The sequence below is a fragment of the Spermophilus citellus genome (assembly GCF_964194105.1).
Source record: "Spermophilus citellus genome assembly, chromosome: 16".
In the NCBI taxonomy this organism is placed as follows: Eukaryota; Metazoa; Chordata; class Mammalia; order Rodentia; family Sciuridae; genus Spermophilus; species Spermophilus citellus.
The window spans coordinates 62122375-62149251 of NC_138196.1; the positions used below are offsets into that span (position 1 = coordinate 62122375).

At 38.9% G+C, this 26877-nt stretch overlaps 1 long non-coding RNA gene across 1 annotated transcript; it reads right to left on the reverse strand.

Annotated features, from left to right (window-relative positions):
• Nucleotides 1–18239: 18239 nt before the first annotated feature.
• LOC308634983 lies at nt 18240–26861 on the reverse strand. Its single transcript, XR_014019132.1, has 3 exons — nt 26356–26861; nt 20481–20600; nt 18240–19442 (listed from the first exon to the last, which is right to left on the reverse strand). It is a non-coding gene; the product is annotated as an uncharacterized lncRNA (long non-coding RNA).
• Between the last annotated feature and the right edge of the window lie 16 nt (nt 26862–26877).

Below are 26877 nucleotides of genomic sequence, written 5' to 3' on the forward strand. Positions count from 1 at the left end.
TAGCATAATAAGTAGCACACTAGCAACCCAATAAATATAAAATCTAATAAGAAACAGATGAATCAAGGCAGTGAATGAATGGATCTATGAATAAATGCTCTATAGTGAGTCTGACTGCTATAGACCCAAAATAACCCAGGCTTATAGTGTCCTACCTTGATCCTTTCTTTCTTCATGACTTAATTAAATCTCCTTACTTTAAAAGGAAGTGCCATACTGGTCACACATAACAGTGAATGTCCAGGAACAATGTTAGCTATAAGGACGTGTTGTTGATGTATAGAACAGGTTGAGAAACACTAAGGAATATTGGTCACATTCTTTCATTTGTCCCTTTTTTTCTACCTGTTGCTTCTTCATTTAAAATAGTTTTTACAGTTCTTCATATTATACTTCATTGAGTTCAAATAAAATTATCTATATGTAGTATTTGTATATTATTGATGTCAATATTAAGAATTACTAGTACTTACTTATTTTCTCATAAGATTTCTAATTCAATGAAAGAATCATTTCCCCCTTTACCCAAAGATAATAATAAATACACCTGAAAATTATCTATAACTGGAAAATCCAAATATTTCACTTAAGCAGGTATCATGGACTCACACTTCTCGTCTGAGAAATTTTCTATCATTGTAAGTAGGCTACACAAATTTTTCTAATTATAAAAGTGTTATATGGCTCTGACATCACCTGAAGGACAATTATGACCCCTGGTCACAGGTCACTAAAGTTTCTTTGTTGTATTTATCTTAACTTCAAAATTTTATTACAGTGGATGGTGGAAGGAGATCCACATCATTATTCAAAATACATGTATGAAGATGTGAGAAAAAAAGAATAGCATTACCTTAGATTAGGTAGAGAGAAGTGGTGGGAGGGGAGGGGAGAGGAGGGGATGGGGAGATAGGAAGGATAATAGAATGAAATAGACACTATTATTACTGTGTGTATATATGTGACTGCATGACCAATATGATTCTGCAACCTGTACACTTAGAAAAATGAGAAATTATATCCCATCTGATTCAAATGTATGATATGTCAAGGTCTTGTACTGTCATGTGTAATTAATTAAAACAAATTTTTAAAAAAGAAAAAAAAAATTATTACAGCTTAAGAATCAATATCTTTCAAGCCCAGTGAGGTGGTACAAGCCTGTAATTACAGCAATTCAGGACACTGAGGCAAGACGATAGCAAGTTCAAGGCCAGCCTGGGCAATTTAGCTAGACCCTGTGTCAAAATAAAGAAAACAAAAAGGACTGAGGATGTGGCTCAGTGGTAGAGTACCCTTGAGTTCAATCTCCAGTACCACAAAAAGAAATTTTTAAAATATTTTTCAAATGTCTATATTATGATGTCAAGTGGAAAAAGCAAAAGAATTTATATTCTACTACCAGGAAAAAAACAGCTTGAGAGAGCTTGAAAGTGAAGCTATTTGACTATATAATGTGATATGTGCTTGATGACTTTTACTTCATTAAAATTTCCATTTTTACCTGAAGCTCTGACTTCTAGGAATTAATCCCATATATTTGTTTGCATTTAGGTAATAGAATACACATAAAGGTTATTTATTGTGACATTATCTATAAAAATAAATGCTTGGAAACTTAATGTCCATCAGTAGAGAAATAGACATGCAAATTACAATACAGATATCGTATCAATAGGCAAATGTAAAAAAAGAATGAAGATACTTTCTGCATGCTGCCTTCCAAAGTAATTCATTATGAGGAAAAATCTCTGAGATAAATTGGTAAGTAGAAAAATTAAAATTAAGAACTACATTTATGTTGTTTTTTTGCTATTAAAAGAGGGAGAGTTTAAGATATTTTGACACAAAGAAATTCTGGGAAATGCACAAAAAAAAACTGATAAAAATGGCTATACAGGGGAGGTAGAATTGGATATTTGGAGGACAGGAGAGAGACCAAAACTTTTTACAATACCATTTTATATTTTCAGTTTTTCCCTTATGAATATGTTGCCTATTTAAACAATTTTATTTCTATTATCATGGATACAATGTTTAATAAATGAACTTTAAAAGAATTCTCAATAGATAATTCTCTTGCCAAATTTTCCTTCTGTTCTCTGCCCTTCTCTTCCTACATCAAATGACCTGTTGCACTCACAAAGATCCAGCTGAGGACACAGCTAAGGCAGAGCACTTTGGAATGGAATTGTATTTGATCCAATTTGAAATCCAACAAGATCTGATGCTAAATAATGAAGTAGTTTAGGGAACATATTTTCCTAAAAATGAAAGTTGGGATGTACTGGCAGAGTAATGGCCAAGAAATTGAAGGGTACAAAATTAACTGTACCTAATTCTTGCTCATATTTCATGGTCTACTTATCAGAAAATTTAATTAAAATGCTTTAATTCTTGGGTTGAGGATGTAGATCAGTGGTAGAGCATTTGTCTAGCACGTGTGAGGCCCTGAGTTTGATTCCCAGAACCACAAATAAAGGAAAACAAATACAATGTTTTCATTCTTGAATGAAAACAGTCATTATAAACTCTCTGTGAAGAATTAATGTATTTTCATTTCACTATCCTAAACATAGTTTTAAAAAAATGGAAGGTTACTGAATGGCCATACTGAACTTTCTTTTCTTAACGTTAAATCAACTCATTAAATATTTAAGTCATTAGGGGGCTGGGGTTGTGGCTCAGTGGTAAAGCATTTACCTAGCACGTGTGAGGCACTGAGTTTTGTCCTCAGCACCACAGAAAAATAAATAAATAAAATAAGGTGTTGTATCCATCTACAACTAAAAATATATTTTAAAATATATATATTTAAGTCATCAATGCATATCTGGGAACCTGTACTCCTCTGAGATCTTGTACAGCTTTCCATTTATTAGCAATGAATCCACACAAAAAAGCATCAATGTTTAATTTTGGTCTTCAAAAGACCCTCTCAACAAGAGGTAATAAAATGTCAACTTCATTTAAATGAGACATTATTGACCCCCATTAGTAGGACACATGCTTGGCTTGACTTTTTCTAATGATGGTGATGGATTTGCTCTTGTCCATCCACAACCTCCTACCCTATCCTCTTATGACCCGGGGCAGACATATGCTAGACAGCTGGCTGGACCAGGTCTGTGGCCACTGAACAAAGCAAACCTTGCTGGCCCACACAAAGACTGAACCTGTGACCTTGTTCTCATTAGTTCAGTGCCCTGACCACCTGAGCTAAATAGCCACCAAAAAAGAGTAAATTGAATACTGTGTAGATAGATGTCTGTGTGTAGGTGTCACAGCCAAACATAACTTATACCTAACAACAGGCATAAAGCTGGTGCTTAAGTATTAAAGTAGGTGTTGTCTAAGAATTCATCTCACAACAGTCAGAATGGCAATTAACAAGAATACAAATACTAATAAATGCTGGTGAGGATGTGGAGAAAAAGGTACACTCATATATTGTTGGTGGAACAACAAATAGTACAATCACCCTGGAAAGCAGTATAAAGATTCCTTGAATAACTAGGAATGGGAACTACCATATCCCAGATATCCCACTCCTCAGTATGTACATCCAAAAGATCTAAAATCAGCATGTGATAGCATATAGCTGCTTTATCAATGTTTAGAGCAGCACAATTCACAATAACCAAATTATGAAACTAGCCAAGCTGTCAATAAATAAATAGATTAAGAAAATGTGGTATACATACACAATGGAATTGTACTCAGCCATAAAGAATGAAATTATGGCATTTGCTGGTAAATGGATAGAAATAGAGTGAAATAAGCCAGACTCAGAAAATCAAGTATCAAATGTTTTCTTTCACATGTGGAAGCTAGACCTAAATAAAGAAAACGGGGAATGGGGATTGGGGATCAGATATCATAAAGATATAGGGAAGATCAGTGAAGTAGAAGGGAGAGATCAAGAGGAAGGGAGGAGGCACAGGAATGGAGAGGAAATGCAAAAAGAATTTAACAAAATCATGCTAAGTACATGTATAAATGTACCACAGGGAATTCAACTTTTATATATATTTAAGCACCAATCAAAAATAAATAAATGAGTGAGTGAAAGGAAGATCAGTAGAGGGAGGAGAATAAAGAGAGAGGAGGGTAGGTAAAGGTTGGGGGAATGGGGATAGAAATGGGGAAAATCAAATCCCATGTATATATGACTTTGTCAAAACCCAACTACTATGTATAACTATAATGCTCTGATTTTTAAAAAAGCGCTTTTTAAAGTAGGATGTTTTGTCCTTCTATAAATTATATATGTTGTATCTCATGTCCCAGTGACATTTTCTAAGCTGAAAATCAAAATATGATTACCTCAAAAGGGTTGTTCTGACTTCAGTTCAGAAACACAATTCATATGGTACCAACTCGAAAATAAATATGTTAACCACTGAAATTACTACTTAGTGAGATGTATCACTATTTGGCGTGGGTTCTCCTGAGCCTGGGGTTAAAAAGGGAAGAGCAGTTGATAGAACCAGAAGTAAGAACAAGAGCCAGAGTTTGTGAGTAGAAGATCCAGAAGCTGTTTGTCCAAGTAAAGCTTCATGAGGGAAAAAAAAAAAAAATCTACAGTCAGCCAGCCAATCTAAAATTTTCACTGAGTATCTGGTGTGTTTTGTGTGTCTCAGGACCTTTGGTTACAGAGTTCTACCAACAGGGAGAACATTCCAATCAGAACACACATTCATGGATTAAGTCACTGATATCCAGAAACAAGATCCCTAAGTCTCTTTACTTTTTAGCCTTGAAATAGACAATTATTATGTTGCCAACTTCTAAGAATGGACAAATTTGTAGACTTGTGCCAACTCATCCTATGTGGAAAAGCCTAGAGTAGATGAGAAATTCAACCACAAGGGCATTATGAATTGTTTCAAAGTCGATTTTTTTATTTCAAGGGATGAGATGAAGTTCCACGCATAAGCCCCTTCTTCTCATTCACTTGAATTACCCTCTATCCCATAGTAGTCGGGCCCTTTTTAACTTAGCTTCACTAACTCCCTGTGTTAGATAACCATTAATCATGGCCTGCCTCCACACTGTTATTCCTTTCCTATGTTCCCTTTTGACTCTTCATTGATCTGTGAACTAATAGATTCATATATTTTTCCAAAGTCTTGAATTATTAAACTTCTGGAGCATCTCTGCTCCTGATAAGTCTAACACAGCAATGTTAGTGAGATCATCTTGTTAACATTTTCCTTGTTTCTTCAAATACCTCCGTTTCCAAAGGTTAATTATGTGGTTTAAAAGGGTACTCCAGAATGAAACTTAACCTATGAATTCTCCATTTTGAGATGAATATTCTCGGCAGTATTCTTTTTCAAAAATAGAAAGCCATCTGTTTAACAAATTTAAATACATACTTACAGAAGAATGAAAAATAGGAATATAGAGGTTCATGGATTTTAAGCACTTTTAAGTCTTTGTGAAACACATTATGACTTTGATGCTTGGAAAAAAATATGAAGTGGTGCTTTTGGCTATAAATCAGCACCAGCAACTAAGGCTAGGCTAGAAGTGGGGATACCTTTAGGACAAAATTTTTCTGATCATCCAAAATCTTGGTCATTTGTGGCCCATAGAAAAGAAGGATTTGTTATTTTGAATGGTTCTATTTCTTTAAAAGATAAAGAATACATAATTGTGGAGAACATCAAACAAAACGTGATTCTTATTAATAGCACATAGCCTTTCTCCAGCATAGTTCCCATTAGAACAAAACTAAACATGTTGACAGCTACAAGTTAGGAAGGTGTTAGGCCAGTGGACTTACCTTTAGAGAAATGAGATGATTAATTCAATATCACTTTACCAGTTTTCTTCCTGAACTAAATAGCTGGGGACAGACTATATTCTGCAGGGTTTAATCACCCACAAGAGCAAAAACCCACAAAACACAACTCCTCACACAGGTGGGCCTGCAACATTGGATTTGCTATATGCATATATCACTCCCATTATCCTTAGTATGAATAACTCTGACATTACACATTCAGACAAGGCTGGATCTCACTGTTCATGATTCGGTATGTTCTCACAAAAATTATGTTGTCTCACTACCAAAAGTGCAAATGTGTTTCTACATATCAGCTTGTTTTAGAATTAAATATTCTCCTCCAGAGCAGAATAAGTCATGAATTATTTTCTTGCACAATCTTTGAATCACTGTTTTTCTTTCCTATATTGAATACTAACATAAATCTAAAGTTTCCATTTTCCTTTTTAGAATTTTTTTTAAAAGTCAGAGAACTTCAAAATCTCATGTTTACTTTATTTTTAGGTCTCAAAGGAAAAAAAATTATCGAAGAATAAATGAAGGAATTTCCAACCATCCAAAATGCCCAACCCAAAATTATAAAGAGGTTACTCTACAGGAGAGCCCAGACAAAATCCAAGATAATTGTCTTGAAAACTAAGTTCTTATCTACCTCATGTAGGTAGCCCACTGAATTCTGAGTTTAAATTCCATGAAAAAACAGCCTTAAGGTTTTCAAAAGATCCAGACAGTTATGAGGATGTAGCTCAGTGACAGAACACTTACCTAGTTTGCAAAAGGCCCTGGGTTCAACTACTAGCACTACAAAAATTATCATCATCACGTCACCACCACCACCATCATCATCATCCAGAAAAAAAATGGTTAAGAAGAAGTCAAAGATAGTAGATATGACTGTATCTTTTTTTTTAAGAAGTAGCTTAGATCTTCCTATGTATAAAAGAAGAAAGCTGTTGGGGCAGTCTTCTCAATTCTCTCCTGAGGCAATCCTTGAATTAGTAAACCCAGAGTCATACCAGTGTTGCACAGGTGGGCAACAAAACAAAGCAAAAAGGACTTAATATCAAGAGTACATTTAAGATCACCCACCATCAACTCCCATCCCTACTGTGTATAGGTACATCTATTGCCACTTGTACCATCATACCCAGGTGAGAATCCTGTTCATGTAGTTTGTAACCTGAAACACCAGCAGAAAACAAAGAAGGAACATGTCATTGAAGATTCATATTTTTGTAACTATCAAAGTTTATTTATGTTTATTGGTTCATAATAATTATACAGAATAGGGGGTTCCTTGTAGCATATTCATATATGCACATAGCATGCTGAAATGAGCCAATCTTCCTACTCTCAACCAAGTCTGTACAGGACCCAGGCTCTCTCTATTTTTAGAAAGTAACTTATACCAAAGTGGGCATACATACAAATATTGATGGATACCTTCTCACAACATCAAGTTCCTTTTACATTGAGTCATTAGCCTTTACTAAGCCAAATAAGCTGTAAGTTCAAAGAAGGCAGAGACATCTCTCTGGATTCACTATAGTTTTTTGGCATAAAGTCCAATGGCTTTTGCATATTATATGCTCAATAAATATGTGATGAATGAATGAATGAGAACAGAAAAGAGAACACATCAGGGGGCCAGTCATGTGGCTTTCATTCCTGCCTGCTGCTATGCCACCCTCATCACTTCTTTGTGCCTCAGTTTTTCATCTATTGTGAAAAAATAATGAATTAATATGAGAAATGCATTTAGAACAGAGTCTGGCACATAGAAAGCACTAGTGTCATTATTATTATTATTATTATTATTAACTCTAATGTCTAGTATAGGGTCGAGCAAACTTTGACCAACTTCTAGAAATTCATACACTCCCATACAGGTGCTCAACAGCCATCGAGCACATTTGTCTCTAACATAGATCATCCTCCTTTTGTGAATGAAAAGACAGAGCTCACCATTCAATAAAATGAATTCTCCAAAATGTCTAATGTTTTGCATTGTTCAAAAAGATCTTCTGGAGTGAGAAATTACTCTTGCTCTTAAGTATTAAAAAAAATGGTGTCTATGTTACTTTTCAAATTCCATTGATGTTAAACATCAAAAAATAACTTTTCAAACCTGGTGTGGTGGCACATACCTGAAATCCCAGTGACTCAGGAAGCTGAAAGAGGAGGATTGCAAATTCAAGGCCAGCCTCTGAAACTTAGTGAGGCCTTAAGCAACTAGTGAGACCCTGTCTCAAAATAAAAATGAATAAACAAAAAGGACTGGGGATTTTGCTCAGTGTTCAAGCTCCCCTAGGTTAAATCCCTGGTACCCAATAAATAAATACATAGATTCTCAGGTTGTCCCCATAGTGCACACCTATAAACCCAGTGACTCAGAAAAGTGAGGCAGGAAGACCAAGAGTTCAAGGCCAGCCTCAGAAACTCATCAAGATGCTGTCTCATTTAAAATATATACATATATGTGTGTATATATATATATATATATATATTTTTTTTTTTTTTTTAAGGGCTGGGCATGTAGATCAGTGGCAAAGCACCACTGGGTTCAATCCCATTTTTTAAATGAATTAAATTTTCAAAGGATTGGGGGTGTAGCCCAATAGGAAAGCCCCTCTAGGTTTAGTACCTACTACTATCAAAAACATTTTAAAAATAACTTCCCTACACATATAATTTGTACAAAATGTCATCAGTACAATTTTGACAGATACAAGAGATTCCCAGTATTGCTAATTGTTCACTGGGCCTAACTTCTGACAATGATTCAGCTTTATGCTATATTGGATTTCAACATTTCCACTTCCCATGCCCTGGCCATAACTCTCTGAAGGCTTTATGGCCATCGAGAGTGGCCCGCGTGCCTGGGAGTGTGCACCTGGGTCACCGTGGAGGGCTGTGTGAGTGGAATAGGAACAGGAACATCGTAAAATGAAACAGCTGCATCAGAAGTGGCCAAGGCTGAGGCGCAATCTGATAGCTGCTATTAAACCCCACTTTGAGCTTCTCTTGGCTTTGATGATTTCCTCCTTCCTCTCAAAACTTTATCATTCTTTTCCTGACTTCAACTCAATCTCATAATAAAACTAGTCAAATTTTTGTCTGGTTTCATCTTAAAGTTTGGGCAATATTGTTGTTAATTTCAAGAATTTGATTGGTTTTGTTTTTGTTCTGTGTTTTCTTTTTCTGTTTAGTCTGGGGAAACTATAAAGTGAAGCCATGCTACATTCACCCGAATAGACATGGAATTGGGAATTTTTGTCCCCCAGTGTCCACCTGTTTCATAGCCCCTGCTGTACAAGGCACTTCCTCTTAGTGAGCACCTGGAAATGCCCATAAGTGCTGGATACTTTTTTCAGGCTTTGGGGTACCAGTTTCCCCTCCCAACACCTCTCATTTCACTGTAAGTTAGTTGAGTGGAAATGCTGCATTCTTACATCCATGAGGCATTCATGAAAAAAGCTCATCAGCCATCATTATGAAAGAGTTTAAACACCTTGTTGGAATGAAAAAAAAATTGTTTTTCTTTTTGGCAGTTCAGAATTAATGGGGGCTGGGGTTGTGGCTCAGTAGTAGAACACTTGCTTGACATGTGTAAGACACTGGGTTCAATTCTCAACACCACATATAAATAAATAAATTAAATGAAGGTTGATCAACGACTAATATATATATATATATATATATATATATATTTTTTTTTTTTTTTTAAACAAAAGAATTAGAGCTGGGGATGTGGCTCAAGTGGTAACACACTCACCTGGCGTGTGCAGGGCACTGAGTTCAATCCTCAGCACCACATAAAATAAAGATGTTGTGTCCACTGAAAACTAAAAAATAAATATTAAAAAAAAAATTCTCTCTCTCTCTCTCTCTCTCTCTCTCTCTCAAAAAAAAACAAAAAAAGAATTAATGCCCTTTAAGTTCCTTGAAGTAGTTTTAGAGCCTTCCAGTGTTCCTGTTAGGGTAATCATTGAAAGCCAATGGTCCCTAAATGAATACACCTTAATTCTACCATTCTTTTGAGCATAATCTTTTCTTAGGGCAACAATTAATATACCATCACTTAAGGATTATTTAATGATGCTGAAATGAAGTTGTGCAGTCAGCCAACTCATTGGGACTTCTTCCAACTCCCAACAACCACCTGGGATTCATCTCAATTCTCTGATTCTGTGTTTCAAATCAGTCACTCAAAGACACTATTTGCTGTCAGCAAGTCCTCTGATTTATTTAATCCTTCCCCCAAATACGTCCTGAAATTCTCTCAATTTAACCCCTATTTGTCATGATGGCAGCTCCCCTGCAATGACTAAATCACTCTCCAGCCCTGTCAGGTGTTTGCACTGGGTTTATAATTGCACCGGTGGCCTGGAGAAATGAGATCAACCCTCTTCACTGTGGCTGCTACTTTGTCTTCTCAACAAACCATCAGCAAATTCATTAAATAACTTTTATAATCTCCACTACTCCTCTCTGAAAATAAGAACACCCAAGTATACAGGAAACAATGATAATGTGTGGCATTGCTAATTTAATCAATAAGCACGCTTACTGGTTTTTAGATTAAATGGTAGTGTAAGAGGGAATGTGAATTCAAATAGAATAGGGAACAACAGAAGAAATGGAAATAAGTCAGGAAGAAACTAAATAATGTTTTAGTCAGCTTTTTCTACTGCTGTAACCAAAAGTACCTACAAGAAAAATTTTAGAAGAGGAAAAGTTTATTTGGCACTCAGAGTTTCAGAAGTTTCTACCCATAGATGGCCAATTCCATGGCTCTGGGCCTGAGACGAGGCAGAACATCATGATGGGAGAGTATGACAGAGGAAAGGAGCTGGGAACATGCGACCAGGAAGCAGAGAGAGACTGTTCTACTCAACAAGGACAAAAATATAAGCACCAAATGCAAATCCTCAGTGACCCACCCTACCTACCTACAGTTACCCTACCTCAGCCACACCCTACCTGCCTACAGTTACCACACAGTTAATCCTCACCAGAGGATTAATGCACTGATTAGATCAAAGTTCTCATCATCCAATCATTTCACCTCTGAACTTTTTTGCACTATCTCACACATGAGCTTTTGGAGGACAACTCATACCTAAACCATAATAAATGAAAATTTATAACTCCTCTCCAATTGACTTTAAAGATAGATTGTGACAGATGTAATGTAATCTAGTTTCATTTTCTAATGTGTAAATCAATCAGCTGATGGCTTTTAAAAATCCTATAGAAAGCCAAAGTTCTCTGAAAGTCAGCATTTTTCTTTCTTCATCCTCAAAATAGCACTAGAATCCACAATAAAAATCAGAGGGAGCCAGGCCCAGTGGCGCACACCTGTAAACCCAGACTTAGGAGGCAAACATAGAAGGACTGCAACTTTGAGGCCAGCTTCAGCAACTTAGTGAAACCCTGTCTCAAAATAAAAAATAAAAAGGGCAGGGGATGTGGCTCAGAGGCTAGTGCCACCGGGCTCAATCCCTGGTACCCTCAAAAAAAATTAGAGGGGCTGGGGTTGTGGAACAGCGGTAGAGCACTTGCCTAGTATGTGCAAGGTCCTGGGTTCGATCTTCAGCACCACATATAAATAAATAATATAAAGGTATTGTGTCTAACTACAACTAAAAAATAAATTTAAAAAAAAATAGAGAGTTCTGGAACCTCTAATCCCAGTGGCTCTGGAGTCTGAGCAGGAGCATCATGATTTCAAAGCAAGCCTCAGCCAAAGTGAGACATGTGGCAACTCAGTGAGACCCTGTCTCTAAATAAAATTTAAAATAGGGCTGGGGATATGGCTCAGTGGTCGAGTACCCCTGAGTTCAATCCCTGGTATCCCTGCAAAAAAATTAAAGGGAAAAAAATTCAGAAGAGTTTGAGTAGTGTGTTGAAAATCATTCTTAAAGTTTACAACACCTATTCTCAATCCTATCCTCCCCTTATTTCCAGGTCAGTTCTAGAAGGTACGGAATTGAACTCCCTGAAGATCTGATGACCTTTTTATTAACTTTTCATTTTAAGATAACCTAAAATTCTCATGCAGTTGTGAGAAGTAATAGAAATCCCACATACCCTTTAGCCAGTTACTCCCAATGGTAACATGTGGAAAGTCTAGTACAGTATCACAAGCACAATATGGACATTAATACAGTTAAAATCTACTACTCTTCCATCATCCTGTCCCTTTCATTGCCCTTTATAGCCACACCCACTTTCCTTCCACCCCCCACTGCTCTTAATTCTTGTTAGTTGCTAATCCTTTCTCCCTTTCTTTAATTTTGCTATTTCAAGAATATTATATAAATGAAACCATATAGTAATATAACCTTTTGGGGTTGGTGTTGTTCACCCAGAACAATCCCCTAAATATTCATTCAGGTTCTTGCACTTATCAGTAATTTGTTTCTTCTTATTGCAGAGCAGTATTCCAAGGTATAGATGATGTACCACAATTGATAGTACATGTTTAAATGTTAGCAGAATAGCTAACAGTTGTTTACCCATTGAAGGACATCTGGACTGTTTCTAGTTGTTGGCTCTTATGAATAAAGCTGCTGTATGCATTCTGAGTGGACTTAAGTCTTCGTTTATCCGGGATAAATGCTCAGAAGTACAAGTGCTGAGTCACATAGTGATTGCATATTTCCTTTTTTAAGAATCTGCCAAACTATCTTCCAGAGGCTATGCCATTTTAAATTCCCACCAGCAGTGTGTAGTGTTCCAGTTTCTTTGCATCCTTGCCAGCATTTTGTGTTGTCATGGTTGATTTTTAGCCAAAGCTGGGGATCAAATGTAAGACAAAAAAACTTGCAGGAAGATTTTTCAATATAATGCATTGCGACCACCTCAGAAGCAGTCTCAGAGGCTGAGATGTGTTACGAATTACCTGGCTCACTTAGGTGGAAGCAGATGACATAATCCCGTTTTAACTAAACAAACCTGCATCATGGACAAGGGGTTTTAAAACATTCCTACGAAGAGCCGTTGATTAAAGATCATTCGAAAAATGCAGGAATAAACCATCAAGAAGAGAATGGCAGAAATGATGCTGCTCCTCCTCACAGTTAAGAGCTTTTAACCAGCAACAAAATGAGACAGAAACTGACAATCTGCTTCCAACAGTGAATCAGCCCAAGTATATTTAAATGGCAAGACCATTTGAAATGTAGATTTACAGCCTCTGCTGATGGTGCTGAATATCACCTTAAATATTTAAATCTGCTGTCTAATTCTTCTTTAACTTACCCTGGGGTTTTTTGTTTGTTTGTTTGTTTTTGTTTTTTGTTTTTTGAACAGGTTTATGTGCATGACATATTAATGCTTGGGTTTGTAAAAAAAAAAAAAAAAAAAAAAAAAGCTGGGATAATCATTGACCTAGGGTATTTCATTCCTTTAAAGTGTTGTTTTCCCCAGAGTAGACCTTTGTGTCAGGTACTAATAGATACCACACATGATGAAGGTGGCATAAAACTAGAATTCCATGGGCAGTCAGTCTGGTGAGTTACTATCACTAAGACCTTCTCCTCATATACTTCTTGAGTGTATAAAGACAGCAAGTTTTGTCTTGACCGTGTCAACCTCAGGGCTGGCAACCAATGCAGGCTCCTCATACAACTCTCATGAAGTCCATGAGCTGGCAACATTGTCACACCTAATGGCTTTCAAAAGGTAACTGTGAGCCAGGCACATGCCTGTAATCCCAGAGGCTCAGGAGGCTGAGACAGTAGGATCATGAGTTCAAAGGCAGCCAATGGCAAGGTGCTAAGCAACTCAGTCAGACCCTGTCTCTAAATAAAATACAAAATAGGGCTAAGGATGTGGCTCAGTGGTAGAGTGCCCCTGAGTCCAATCCCCAGTACAACCCCAAAAAAGAAAACTACCTGTGGCATGCCACTCTTTATATTGTACAGCTATGCAAAAGAGATTGGCTGACTAACTATATTTCAGATACTAAGAGCATCATGTGAATCATCTTACTAAATGTTCCATGTGATAATGTGACAGAGTCTTCAATATAATCCACCTTTTGTGGATGTGGTAACCAAAGCGGAAAATGGCTGAATAATTTCCCCAAGATCACAGTTGATAACTTTTGTAGTCAAGATTCAAAACTTTTGCCTTTGACTCCTGGGACACTGCTCTTAATCTCATTGTTAAACTGCTTTACCTGTACCAGAACAGCTTTATGGGATAGCTTTAAGATTTCTTTACAACATAACTAATTTTAAAAACTTGCTGCATTCTAATTGTGATCTTGTTTCCTCTTGGGATTAAAATATTTACCAGAACAAATCACTGATCTTTTTCTAAACATCAAAAGTAAATTACAATTATATTTACAGGAATTATTCTTACAAAGAGATTTTGAAAAAATCATCACACCAATTCTTTTTTTAATATTTATTTTTAGTTGTAGGTGGACACAATATCTGTATTCCATTTTTATGTGGTACTGAGGTTCAAACCCAGTGCCTCACGTGTGATAGGCAAGCACTCTACCATTGAGCCACAACCCAACCCCAATTGTACCAATTCTTTTTTTAAAATATATTTTTTATTGTAGATGGACACAATACCTTTATTTTATTCGTTTGTTTTCTATGTGGTGCCAAGGATTGAACCCAGTGCCTCATACATACTAGGCAAGCGCTCTACCACTGAGCCACAACCTGGCCCCCCAATTGTACCAACTCTTGAAACAACTGTTTTAAATTCTTTCTGACACTAAGCGGAGCATAAATAACAATATAGTAAAAAGTAATATGGCTTACTATTTACTCAGACGATCCAAGGTTATCTAGCATCCAAGGCAATGAGAAAAAAATGTGTGATCCAGGTATTTTGAAATATTGAGCTACTTAACAACAGGAGAAAAAATAATACAGAGACATATGACCAAACTTTTAGATCATAAGGTGGCTATATGAATACAACATTAACGTGTTTCAGCAGAGAAAAGTCCAGTGAATTACAGAAGTCACTCCTAATTCTATAACTTTCTAGTTAAAAAAAAAAAAAAAACAGCCAGTAGAAATATTGCAAGGAAAAGTAAATGGTAAGAATGCTTCTGAGAGCAATTTCTCTAACCTGTGTGTTCTTGGCTGTGTAAATTGAGGACTTGAGTTTCTCTTCTCACATGTCCCCATTATAAATTTCTAGGTCATGATTTTAAAAGCGGCATAATTTACAAAGCACACAGTCTATACCACACAGGCACAAATGCTACTTCTTTACTATGACTATGTGATCTTTGATAAACCATGATATTTATCTTTATAAGCACTTCATTAAATATCACTCTATCTAAAAAAAGAAAAATTCAGCATTCAAGCAACTAAGTGGTTCAACCACCCAATAGAATACATAAATTTTGTAATAAAGCAAAAATAGTCACTTGATTAGATTCTGCAATTTGATTACTAACATCATCTTTACTTGAATAGCACAAGATGCATAGAACCTAACAATGTTTGGAAAAGCAGAAAGAATTACTAGGAATATAAGGAGGCAGTTTCCTGCTTTGTTTATCCCAAATTGATCACAGCTAAATCGCCTCATTTCTTCCACAAAAAGCTTTTTCATTCTTTTCTCAGCAAGGTGGAGTTTATGGAAATCACCTCATGGATATACTTTATTTTTCCATTTCAACCCCCACTTGGGAAAAAATTTTTCTTTTAGACACTAATTGCTGCATCAAGCATTCATTTAGGAAAAACAATGGCATTGTAATTAGAGATCTTTATATTTTAACCAAATAGTAAAAATCACAGTAAGCAAGTATTTTCCCATATATAAGAATTTACATATATCCTTAGTTGTGTTTCTTCAACCATTGAAAAATAATTTTAGAAGTCACTGAATTGAAGAAAACAAAAATCAAACTATTGGCTACTTGGATCTAATGCCTCACTCTCCTGTTTAGAGACAAAGACAGTCAGATCCTGCCTAAGTACACTTTCTTTTTTAAATTTTGTGTTTCTGCAGTCTTCCTATATTATTTTTTGTCTGCCTCTCTAAGCCATCATTTCATAACTGCAATTAGAAAAGCACTTGAGCATTTTCTCTAATTTCACATTTTAACCGAGTTTTTTTTTTTAATGGATCACAAGCAATCTCATAGAAGAACTTTAAGTTCTGATACATTTTGCAAAGAGTAGGCAGTCTGTCCAGACACTGTCTGTTTGTCACCCCAACACAAACACAGAATCCTATTACCTACAAAGGTATTAGCAAAGTGCTCCCAGCTGAAAGCATTTATCCAATTCCAATTGTTTGAAAGTCTAAAATACTAAGGAAGATATTGTTCCAGGAGCTACTGTTTAAAACAATGCAATGCCTGTTCGGAGTGAAAACTCAGAATTTGAAAGTCTGAGTCAGTTTAAAAAATAATAGCTGTGCATCCAAAAAAAATTTCTAAAGAAGCATTTATATGCCAAGCACATGTTTTTAATTTTAATAACATTGGCTTACCTAAATAAATATGTATAACCTAATAATTGTTCATTATATGTTTATACTTTTAAATATTATTCAATTTTAGTGAGTTTGCAAAGAAGCTGATGATAATAATGTAGAAAATACATATCTGTCAGTATCAAGTTGCAGTGGTTTATGGGCAATGCAAAATAGTATGTTGAAAAAGAAAGTTCTGTTAAAAAGTAACTGAAAACTGCTCTAATTTTAAAGGGAATAAATGGAGCCATACCCTTATAGGATAATGTCAGATTTTAAAAAATCTGATTGTGTTCCCTGTACAATTTTATTTGTTGGCATTTATATGAGAATAATAATGCTTTAAGGTTATTTTCATAGTTGGTCACTTAATGTGATATTAACATCAACATCTTCATAATTATCTGAGATCACCCATTTGAAAGTGGTGTGGCAAAACATGTTAATGGTTAAGACCCTCTGTAGTTTTAATACCAAACAGATTAACACATATGAAAGTAATAGTATAATTTGTGCATTGAATAATATGCCAGGCCAATTCGTTTGAGTAGAAGAGAATTCTTGTGAAATGGTACCCTTTTTAGCTACTGCTTACTATTTCCTGAAATGCTAAAGCAATCGGTTGGCTAGAAAACATGAGAAATATACATCGGTGTAAGTGACTGTATGGACTTTGAATATTACCCTATAGCTCTGGCATTGAAAAATTTATGAAGCCATCATTTCTGAAATTTACTTTGAGTACAAATCAAAATATTAGAATAGAAAGGTGATAACATGATAGTGAAGACACAATCCAGGAGAGATTATAAACCAAAAAAAAAAAAAAAATTAAGTGGGAAAGGATTATTTACTGGTCAAATGACTAAAATTTAGTTTATGATCACCAACAAACAAATGTGGATCTATATCTTACACATTCTTAAATAATAAACAAGCCTACTTTAATATGTGCTGAAGAATCTCATAAAAATATTGCTCTGCCTCAACTTTCCTCATCCTTCAGAAGTTGACATGACAGAAAAAGTAGTATTCATTAAGAAAGTTTTATGAATCATAAAATAATTATCCATCACCCTCATGGTTCTTGAATCAATGTAAAAAAGGAGACTTCACTTCTAAGACCTTATTGTTTAATAATCCTTGTTACATATTACATGGGTCAGGATGAGGTGTAAACCCATAGAACTCAATTGAATGTAACAAATGCAGACATCTCCCCTCCCCCGTGCCCACACACACATAAATAATGTTAAAACCAGCATTTTGTCTGATGCCATGGTGCACACCTGTAATCCCAGGTACAAGAAAGACTGAGACGGGAGGATGGCAAATTGAGGCCAGCCTGGGCAATTTAGCAAGAGCTTGTCTCAAAATCTAAAAGGGGCGGGGATGCGGCTCAGTAGTAGGACATCCTTGGGTTCAATCCCCAGTGTTGCAAAAAGAGGAAAAGTGGGGGGCGGGGAGAAGCAAAGGAAGGAAAGGAGGAGGGAAGGAGAGAGTGAAACATAAAAACCAGTAAAGAAAAGAAAAGAAAAATCAATATCTTATAATTCAGCTGTGCTTGAAAAGGGGTGTGGGGTTTGTGGGGGATGTAAATCATGTTTTCCACTTAGGCAGAGAGAATCCATAAAAAGAGATTTATTATCAAATCTTCTTTTTGAAATGTAGTATTTGTTTTTTTTTATTTTAAAAGTGCTTCTTAGTATAGAACTGAGTAAATATTACAATTTTGTTAAACAGGAGCCAAGATTTAATTGTCTGTGAAATATAAGGCTTAGGCCCTGATTTGAGTTAACTACTGTTCAGCTGATACAAACTAGACTAGCCTGCGTGGTGACCAAAGGCACCCAGAGACTGATTTACACAGAAAAGCTGCCCCGAAAGAATTAAGAGTGGGCTGAAGGCAGCCACATGCCTGCAGAAGCCCATCCAAAGGGCTTGGAGCTTGATTCTTGCAGCAGATTTAAAGTGACTTTGCACAAAAAGTCAAACAAGAATAAGCAGCTATGGAAAATATAACAAATCATGCTAGAAGTTTAGAAGCAAGGGAGAAAGGGAAATCCAGTAACCGCTGACTTACACTGAAGAAAAGCTTAATGAGGATAGAAATCGGGAAAGGGGGGCCTAGGAGAGAAAGGAAGCTGATAAGAACACAACACCGATCTCCATGTGGGAATCATGCTCTTTATTGTTATTGTGTATGCCTCAGTGGCTCAGTCAGGAATCTAAAGTCTGTCTCCTCTAACACCGCTCTGCGCGCCCTTTGCATGGGGGTCTAGAAAGCCTCCCCGCCCCGCGCCCGCCTCTCCCCGCGCCACCCCCTCCTCTCCCAGTACAGCCTCCGCGGGTCGCTGCCTCCACCCGCCCAGGGTGCGGAGGAGAAAGCGGACGGCTGCAGATTTGCCCCGGTGGCACCGCAGCCACAAGCCAACCCGTAATTGCAAAGCAAACAAGGCTGAAATATTGGATTGGTCTCAATCGTGACAAGATCTACGCTTTTGCCGCCAATTTGTTTGTGCAGCTCTATTTAAAGGCACTTGATTGAGGAAATGTTGAAAATAGCGGTGAGGGTTTCCCTAATGAGACCTCAAGAGGGAAGCGGTGGCCTTCGCCCAGCAACAGGGGCTCTGAAGTGAGGGTGGGAGAGAGAGAGACCGAGAGAGAGGCGCGGTTAACCCCTTCCTGCCCGCCTGGAGCGAAAAGCCCTCGGAGATGCGCTGGCGGAGCAGAGGGTCTATCCCTCCCCGAGCGGTGACCTCCCCTGGCCTAAGCGGCGAGAATTCGCCTCCTAGGTGTCGGGAACCAAGATCAAAACAGACCTTCATCACCAAGCCTTTGGTGAACTTAATCAGATGGAAGGGGCGGCCCAGCAGCCACAGTAGTGGCTGGGGAGCAGGAGTCTAAATCCGGGACGGAGGCTCTGGCCGCGTCCCTCGACACCAGACTTTCCCCAGAGACACCTCAGACCTGCATCTTGCTGCCCTTTGGCCATCATCCAGGAGGGCTGAAGCCCCGGCGATCCTCCCGGAACCGCGGTTTCGCGGGGCTTTAGGACACCGAGCGTGGATAGTGTGAATCCGCCAGAAGAGATGCGCTGTCGAGAGGAAGAGGCGCAGCAAGGACACACCTGGCCGACTGGCACCCATCGCTGTCGGGCTGGACCTTCTGGTAGCTGAAGGGTGAGAAAAAACGAACAGGCAGGAAGAGAAAATACATGAATGTTTATTGAGCTCAACCTGTATATCAGACGACTCACTCTTTCAAGCGCCTGGATCTCATTTAACCTAGCCCACACACTGCTAGGTCTCTGTCATTATCCCCACTGTGCAGGTGAGGAAACTAAGCTTAGAGACACAGAGCAAGACGACACAACCAGTCTGGTGCCCAAAATAGAGAGGCCATCCTGCTCAGCCCTGGCTCTGGAGCTCAGGGAGCTGGAAGTGGGTAGAGAGGCCAGGCCAGACCAGGCATGCTGCAGGCCCAACTGGTCTAGAAGAAGCTTTCTTCAGTTGTCCCAAAGGCTTGATGATGAAGGTCTGTTCTCTAAAAATCCACTAGCATTCCTCTACCAACTCCAGACATTTCCAAATAAAGGAAACCAATCTGACTGCAAATGGAATACCAGATTTCCTACACTTCTTTTCCAAGGTGTGGAAGCATCTTTCAGTGCAGAGCAGTAATAGGGCTGTCAAAGAACATGAGGCAACAAATATGTGTACAGAAAACCAAAAAAGAGAATATGAATGAGAAAGGAGTTCAAAGGAAAAGCATAAACTTGATTTAGGAAAAGAAGAAGGAAGCAATTATCTAGAAAGGCTTCCTAGAGGAGGTATCACTTAGGTTGGGCCTGGATGCAACAAAGTATGGATTCTCCAACATGGAAGGGAAATGAGTTGTTTGCAAGAGATGCTGGCAAATCTAGGGGTTCCAGACCCACAGATGGAGAAGATGCAAGAGTCACCACCTATCGCCACCTCCTGGCTGCCCTTCCCTGAACCAAAACTCTTATGCCACATACAATTGAAAACCTAAGTTTGGAGGTAACACTGGTGGGTAGTCTTTGACCCTTCTGGCGCCCTGGGTTAGACCAAAAGGAACTGTCAAGGGCAGGGACTGGAAAATGGCACTAGGGGCGCTCTCACCAGAGAGCTTAGCTACCAGAGCCACACATTCCCGTGCTTTTCCCAGGAGTATCTGATCTGAGATGTACCTTGGCCAATCAAGTTTCTTCCTGAAGTCACAGGCAGATGTAGAATAGGAAAGCGAAGACCCCCTGGAGGGTGGGGAGGACTGGTTTCAGTTGTACTTCCCTAAGAATGAACTGCGCCTTCTGTCAGCCAAACAGAAAAAGATCAGTCACACACATTTAGTGAAGTCTCCAAATGTATTCTGAATGGAATTCTGCTTTTTCTGTATGCAACCAATTTCTGCGTTTGAAGTTGGATGCTCTGCAAGCAGAATGCAATTCCATTTTTTGTTCCTCGAGGTTTTGGCCTGTGTTAACTTAAATGGGCACTCACACAAGTATTAAAAGGAAAACCATTTCTTCTGGAAAATGGAAGAAAGTAGTGCTTCTCCAATCACAGCAGAGATACATAATCTGTAACAACAAATTAGCCTCCTAGTGCTGCGCATTCCCAGCAAGCATCCTGCCTTCTCTGTTTATATTATAACTTTTCTGCCTGCAATTATTTTTATTTTAATTTTCTGTCACTTTAACAAAAACCAGAGCCTTTTCTTTTAATGTTTTGTACACAACATGTTCATTTTGATAAGATGTTCTTTCCTATCCTCTTTTAGTTTGCCTTTCCTTGTTTAGAGTTCTGTATCAGAAGTTTCTAATATTTCTCCCTCTTTTTTTTAAGAACTTGTCCCTGTCTTGCTTTATTTGTTTGTGTGAAATTTAGTTTGAAAGGAGATCAGAGAGAGCAGAAGGGGTTTGTAATAAGAGAATGACCGAATGACCCAAAGGCTGATTATCTATCATTAACTGGAGACTTGGTGTACCCAAATTACCAGGGAGACCTCAGTCTGTCGGATCCTTACCCGGCCAGAAAGGCAAGCAAGGAATGCACACACTGAAACAGGCTCATGGCATTGCAAATGAGAACACAGCTCACACACATTTTCTTAGGGAATTTTCCTTCAAAATTCAATTTGAGTTGAATGAATAAATTCATTAGATTCTGAGATATCATATACAGGTAAAAATATCTTTCAAAAGGCTAACATCAACATTTCTGTAACTTTTTGTGTGAGTGTTGTTTCGTTAGGAGCAAAATTGCAGTTAATTGTCTAAGCTCCAGAGAATATTGAGAAATCAAGCCAAGATGCTTTTGATCTGCGCATACTGCTAAACCCAAGTCTTGTAAAAATCGAGGTTTGCCATTAATATTGACAATAAAAGTGTTTCTTTTTGTTAACCTGAAACCTAACCATCCTGGCTCAAGGCCCTTGTCTATAAGCAAAGACCCTATAATAATGTAGAAAAGGTTTGGAAGGAACTATATCAGAGATAAAGAAATCCATCTATGTGCATTTGCAAAGGAAGCTACAGAATAGAACTTCCCAGGAATGAGCACAACACCGCTGTTGGAACCGGGAATGCTCAGAGGCCTCAAGTCACAAGCAAATCTTTCCGTCACATAACGGTTTTCTCCAAAGCCCCACGTTTTAAGTTACCATTTTCATTCATATTTTATTCTGAACTCCAGACTACAGTGCATGCTGGTTAAAGTCCATGAATTACTACTACTTCCATACAATGTGTATGCAAAAATCACATTTACTCCCTCATCTGAATGACTTCCTCCCGGCTTAGAAGAAAAGAAATTTTATTACTTTGAATTCTTAATCTTTTTTTCAGTGCTGAAAATGGAACCCAGGGCCAGACACATGCTAGGCACACATTCTACCACTGAATTATATACCATCATCCCTCAAAATATTTCTATGTATATATAATTTGCTTAAAAAATAATGCGGTGACTGACAAATCCTGCGGGATATAGTTTCTTAGGCACTTTTTGCTCTAAACTCTATATTTTACTGTATTTTATTATAAAAGTTGCAAGAAGTAGCAAAGATCAGATTAACCATACCTCTTAGGATTAGTAGTCAACATTAATAAAATCTCCCATATATATATGTGTGTGTGTGTGTGTGTGTGTGTGTGTGTTGTGTGTGTATGTGTATGTGTGTATATATATATACATATATATACATATATATATATATATATATAATGCTGCTCTTGAGAGGCCCTTTTATGGCATTATCTTTTGCCTTTAGCCTCAATAAGTATTTTAGCTTTACAGACAGACCTGTCAAAGAATTTAGTCCTTCCTTATTAATGAAAACTCTCCAGAGTAGCAGCACATCTAAGTTAATGTGGGGATCTCATTGTGAACTATTTAGAGAAAATGGAAATTCTACTGCCCATAATCTGGATATTAAGATGTTTCTTAAAAGACTTATGGATGAACCAGTATCTCATTCTTTCATACAAATCTCAGGTTCAGTGACAGGAAAAAATCTTATAAATCTAATATTGATCACAGGCAAGTTACAAGGAAAGGAAGGAAAGAAGAAGGGAGAAGGGAGAAGGGATGGAGAGTAGAGAAATGTACAGGTATTTAGCAAGTCCTGGTTTTCTCCACTGACTTAACTGTTTCTGAATCAGAGTTGGACTGAAGGATCCCAAGCAATCAGCTCCTCCACCATCATCAGTACAGCCCCTCCCCTCCCCCCCCCACTCCGGGCCCTGCCACAGAGCTACTCTGGAAGGGGAACTGGAGGGAAGAGAGCCACTCCCCAAATGCCCACCCTCCTCCGAAAATCCAAAAAGAAATTGCTTGGAAGAAACAAAATCACATAGAATCCAAGGCAGCTTCTCATGCCCTTTATTTAAAAAATATTCATAAAATTTCAAACAAACTAATGTGTACTTTGAGCCATTGTCACTTGCCAGGTGGATAGAGGAACTGCAAAACCCCAGTTAGAGGGAGTCCTTTGCCACCACTCAGTTGATACATGCCTTGTTGTTCTGGATGTCCTAAACATTCTGGGACTAAGTGGCTAACATGTAAAATGACTCAATCCCACCATAGTACAGAACAGGAATTCAAAGCCATCAGAGTGTCACCAGAAGCACTGTCCTTATAGCAGGTGGGGCTGAGATGAAATCCTTAAGAACACTGGTTTTCTATCACCATCCAGGTTTGACATCCTTTCTTGGCTTCTTAGCATGTTCTAAAGTCCACTTTATTATAGATATTTAGAGGAAATGCTCAAATTTATTTCTACTACTTCAGTTAGGAAAACAAGGTGAAAAGAGATTTGAAAGATGATGAAGGGAATTGAGCCATAATTCCTGTAAATATAAAATGTGTGTTTATGGCCTTCTGGCCTGGTTCTTTTCAGGTCCAGTTTATTTTGAGTTCTCATGAGCAAAACACAAGACACAAAATTGCCCTTGCCTTTGAAATAATAAATACCTTGAAAAGATCTGTATTTTCCCTAAAAACAGACTGAAGTTTAAAAAAAATATTTAGTTTAAACCAGATTGATTTTAAAAGTAGTATCTCACAACACCAAAACGTTTGCCCAAGTCTTTCTCATGCTCTTTGAATATTTTCCAGGGGAAGTAGTGGGAGTAAAGTGACAAGAGACATGGGCACAAAATAATGCTGCTCTGCTTGTTTGGCTGGAGGCAGATGTAAGGCAGCACAGTGGGTACACCATCAGCCACCAGGAAGCCAGTGGACACAGAATCTCCCCTGAACCTGGGATGCTTCGCTATGACTCAGTCTCAAACCCTGGGTGCTCCCTCATCTCTGAAGGAGAAATAGAAAAGTGTCACTTCCTAGAATTTCTCCCAAAGCACCCAACCACATCTCCTCAGTTCCTTGGGCCCTTTGAAAACTATGAATATGCATCTTTTGGGGTGCAGCATACCAGAGGCCCTACTAGTACAGCCCAGGAGTGGGGCTCCAAGGCTGACAGCTAAGCTATACCCCTTCCTCTCCCACTTTGCCCTTCATCACCATCACCAACCTCTCCTCCACCACCACCACTACCATTAACTCCATCACTCCCTTCCTGCATGGGCAGGCCACTAAAATTGAGAGCAAAATTAAGCTGGTTTCTTAGCCTATGGTTTTCCAAAGCAGCAGGTTAACCCAGCATCCTGGGATTCCTGGAGCAAAATGTCCCGATTGACATTAAAAGGAAAAAGTGAATGTGTACAGCTATGCATTCGGAGTTGATCAAGTTGATTGTTAGTTGATCAAGACCAGTTTGGTTTCCCTGAGTCAGTTACTACAGTTGGGGACACCACTAGAGTTCATACATTTGTCCCCTCTTTCTAAGCCACTTAGGGACCATCTTTTTAAGGCTCAAACCTCTTTTGGGTTATTGATATAACATGAAGCTTTAGACCCCTGGATCATGGTAATTAGTTGATGATAACGCTGTCAGTGAGGGGTGATGTTCAGACTGGCATCTTTTATGACAACCACTTTCTGACCATATTGTCCATTAATTTTATCACTGTGGTGTTATCCAGGGCCACAAATCGATTCACCCAATTTTTTTTGTTTCAATTTAATAAGCCTAAGAAAAGCTAAAAGTAGGAAATTTTGATCCTTCACAACTGAGGCCACTTGCATCTGGTGAACACTTTCTCAATCCCCAACCCAGTTTTCCTCTGGATTATTCCTCAATCCAATCCTCCAAAACTCCATTTCTGAAAGTAGCCCAAACAACTACTTTCCCTAAACTTTATCTGCTCCGGTGCAACCCTCTTACTTTGTCTACCTGCTCCCAAGGCCTAAATGTGTTTTTATAAACAGATTTTTTAAATGTATCAAATGTCAGAGGATTGAACTACCAGTATTTACACATTCCGAGTTTGCCTCTTGGTGAAAATGTAAACAAAGTCCCCGACCACACTACCTGTATTCTTTCATTCAAGAAGCAGTTCTTAAAAAGACTCTTCTTGTACCCCAAACTGCAGACCCACTCAAGTTGGGAGTTTTGAGCTGTGTGGAGGTGGCTATTCTGTTCTGATACCAAATGTAAGCCCCTGGTCTTACCAGCCAGCCTGGGTTCAGTTACTCCGGTGCTCTGTTCTGGCCTCAAAAGGCTCTGCTGGGAGCGTCCAGGGTAATTGACCCCTTACGAAAATAAGAATCAACTCCCAACCGAGGTTTTTACATCTCTCTCTGAGTTTCCTCCCTCTACTGCCCAGCCAGAAAGCCTGAAAACAAACTCTTTCTTGGTGCTGCTTCCTCGGGAGATAGTGGCAGGCAGGGCGTGGGCCCCTGAGTACATGGCTGTACCGGAGTTGGACGCCCTCCATTCGTACTGACCTGGCCTTCCAGCCCAAACCACATAACCGGTGTTGAGGGATCGATGGTCAAGGAAAGAGCTAGTCTTAGGAGTCCTTAGAATGAGGCTCCCTTTGAGGCCTGGGACCTGACTGCGCCTGCCCCCCAAAAGCGATGCCCAAGGTGCAGTCATTGATCTCTCTTGGCCACTCTGGCTATGTCCAAGGCCTTCCCGGCCCTCGCCATCCTCTGAACAGGCTGCCCTCCACTCCTTCCAATTTACAGCCGGAGGGCTCCCGTTGACACCCTTTTCCACACCGAACTCCATCCGGCGGGCAGAATCCTCAGACACACACCAGCCTCTCCACGCGGCTGGGGCCAAGCATCAAGGGTGATTTCAGCTCCCGCCACTGACCACCCCACCCCTTGCAGTTTGAGAGCTTTCTCAAGACGCTCACGCCACGCGGGCGCCGCGGCCCGGGTGCCCCGCGGCCCAGTGACTTACAAGTGGAGATCCATTTTCTCTTATAATGCGTTCAAGATCACCAAGGCCAGCAGTCTAAACATCCACGAGCCGTCCTCCCGGCCTGCCTCTTAAACTGGCGTTTAATGATTCCCCTCCGATAACTAAACCTGCTTTCCACAGATGCCCGCTTTTATGGGAGAGGCAGGAATGCAGAGATATATTTATGTGTTTGTTCATAAAAACTGGAAAATAAGCTCTGAACACGCTGTAAAAAATATTCAGTTACTCACCAAACAGGCTAGTTAAACCAGGAGAACACCGATACCATCCACGCCACCGATTCGGGGAATCGAGGTAGCAGCACTTTGAAATCTTCCAAAGTCTCCGATGGGGCTGGTGTCCCTGAAGAATGTGGAAATGAGAGCATTTACAATCAGTATGACCGTTTGCCCGGGGGTCTCAACCGTGATCTACCCAACTTGTCACAATAACCTGAGCCACTCCAAAAACCTCTAAACGAGGTAACTCAATGGCTAAGTAAAGAGCCACTGGTCTGGCGTTTCCGACCTGTGCCAGGTCAAAGGAGCACCCTTCCCCGGCCGGCCGCGCTGTGTATCCTCCTCCTCAAAAAGAACTCGTGCGCTCCCAGCCACCCCTTCTTGGGGTCCTCGCGCCTGCTGCTCAGTTCTCGATCCCCCTCACAAAACTGCATTAGGCTTCCTGCTCGCTTCTTGTTCGGTTACCTATAAAACACTTCGAAAAGTATTATCTGAGTTCCTTTTTTTAAAACCAGGAGAAAAAAAAACAGACTG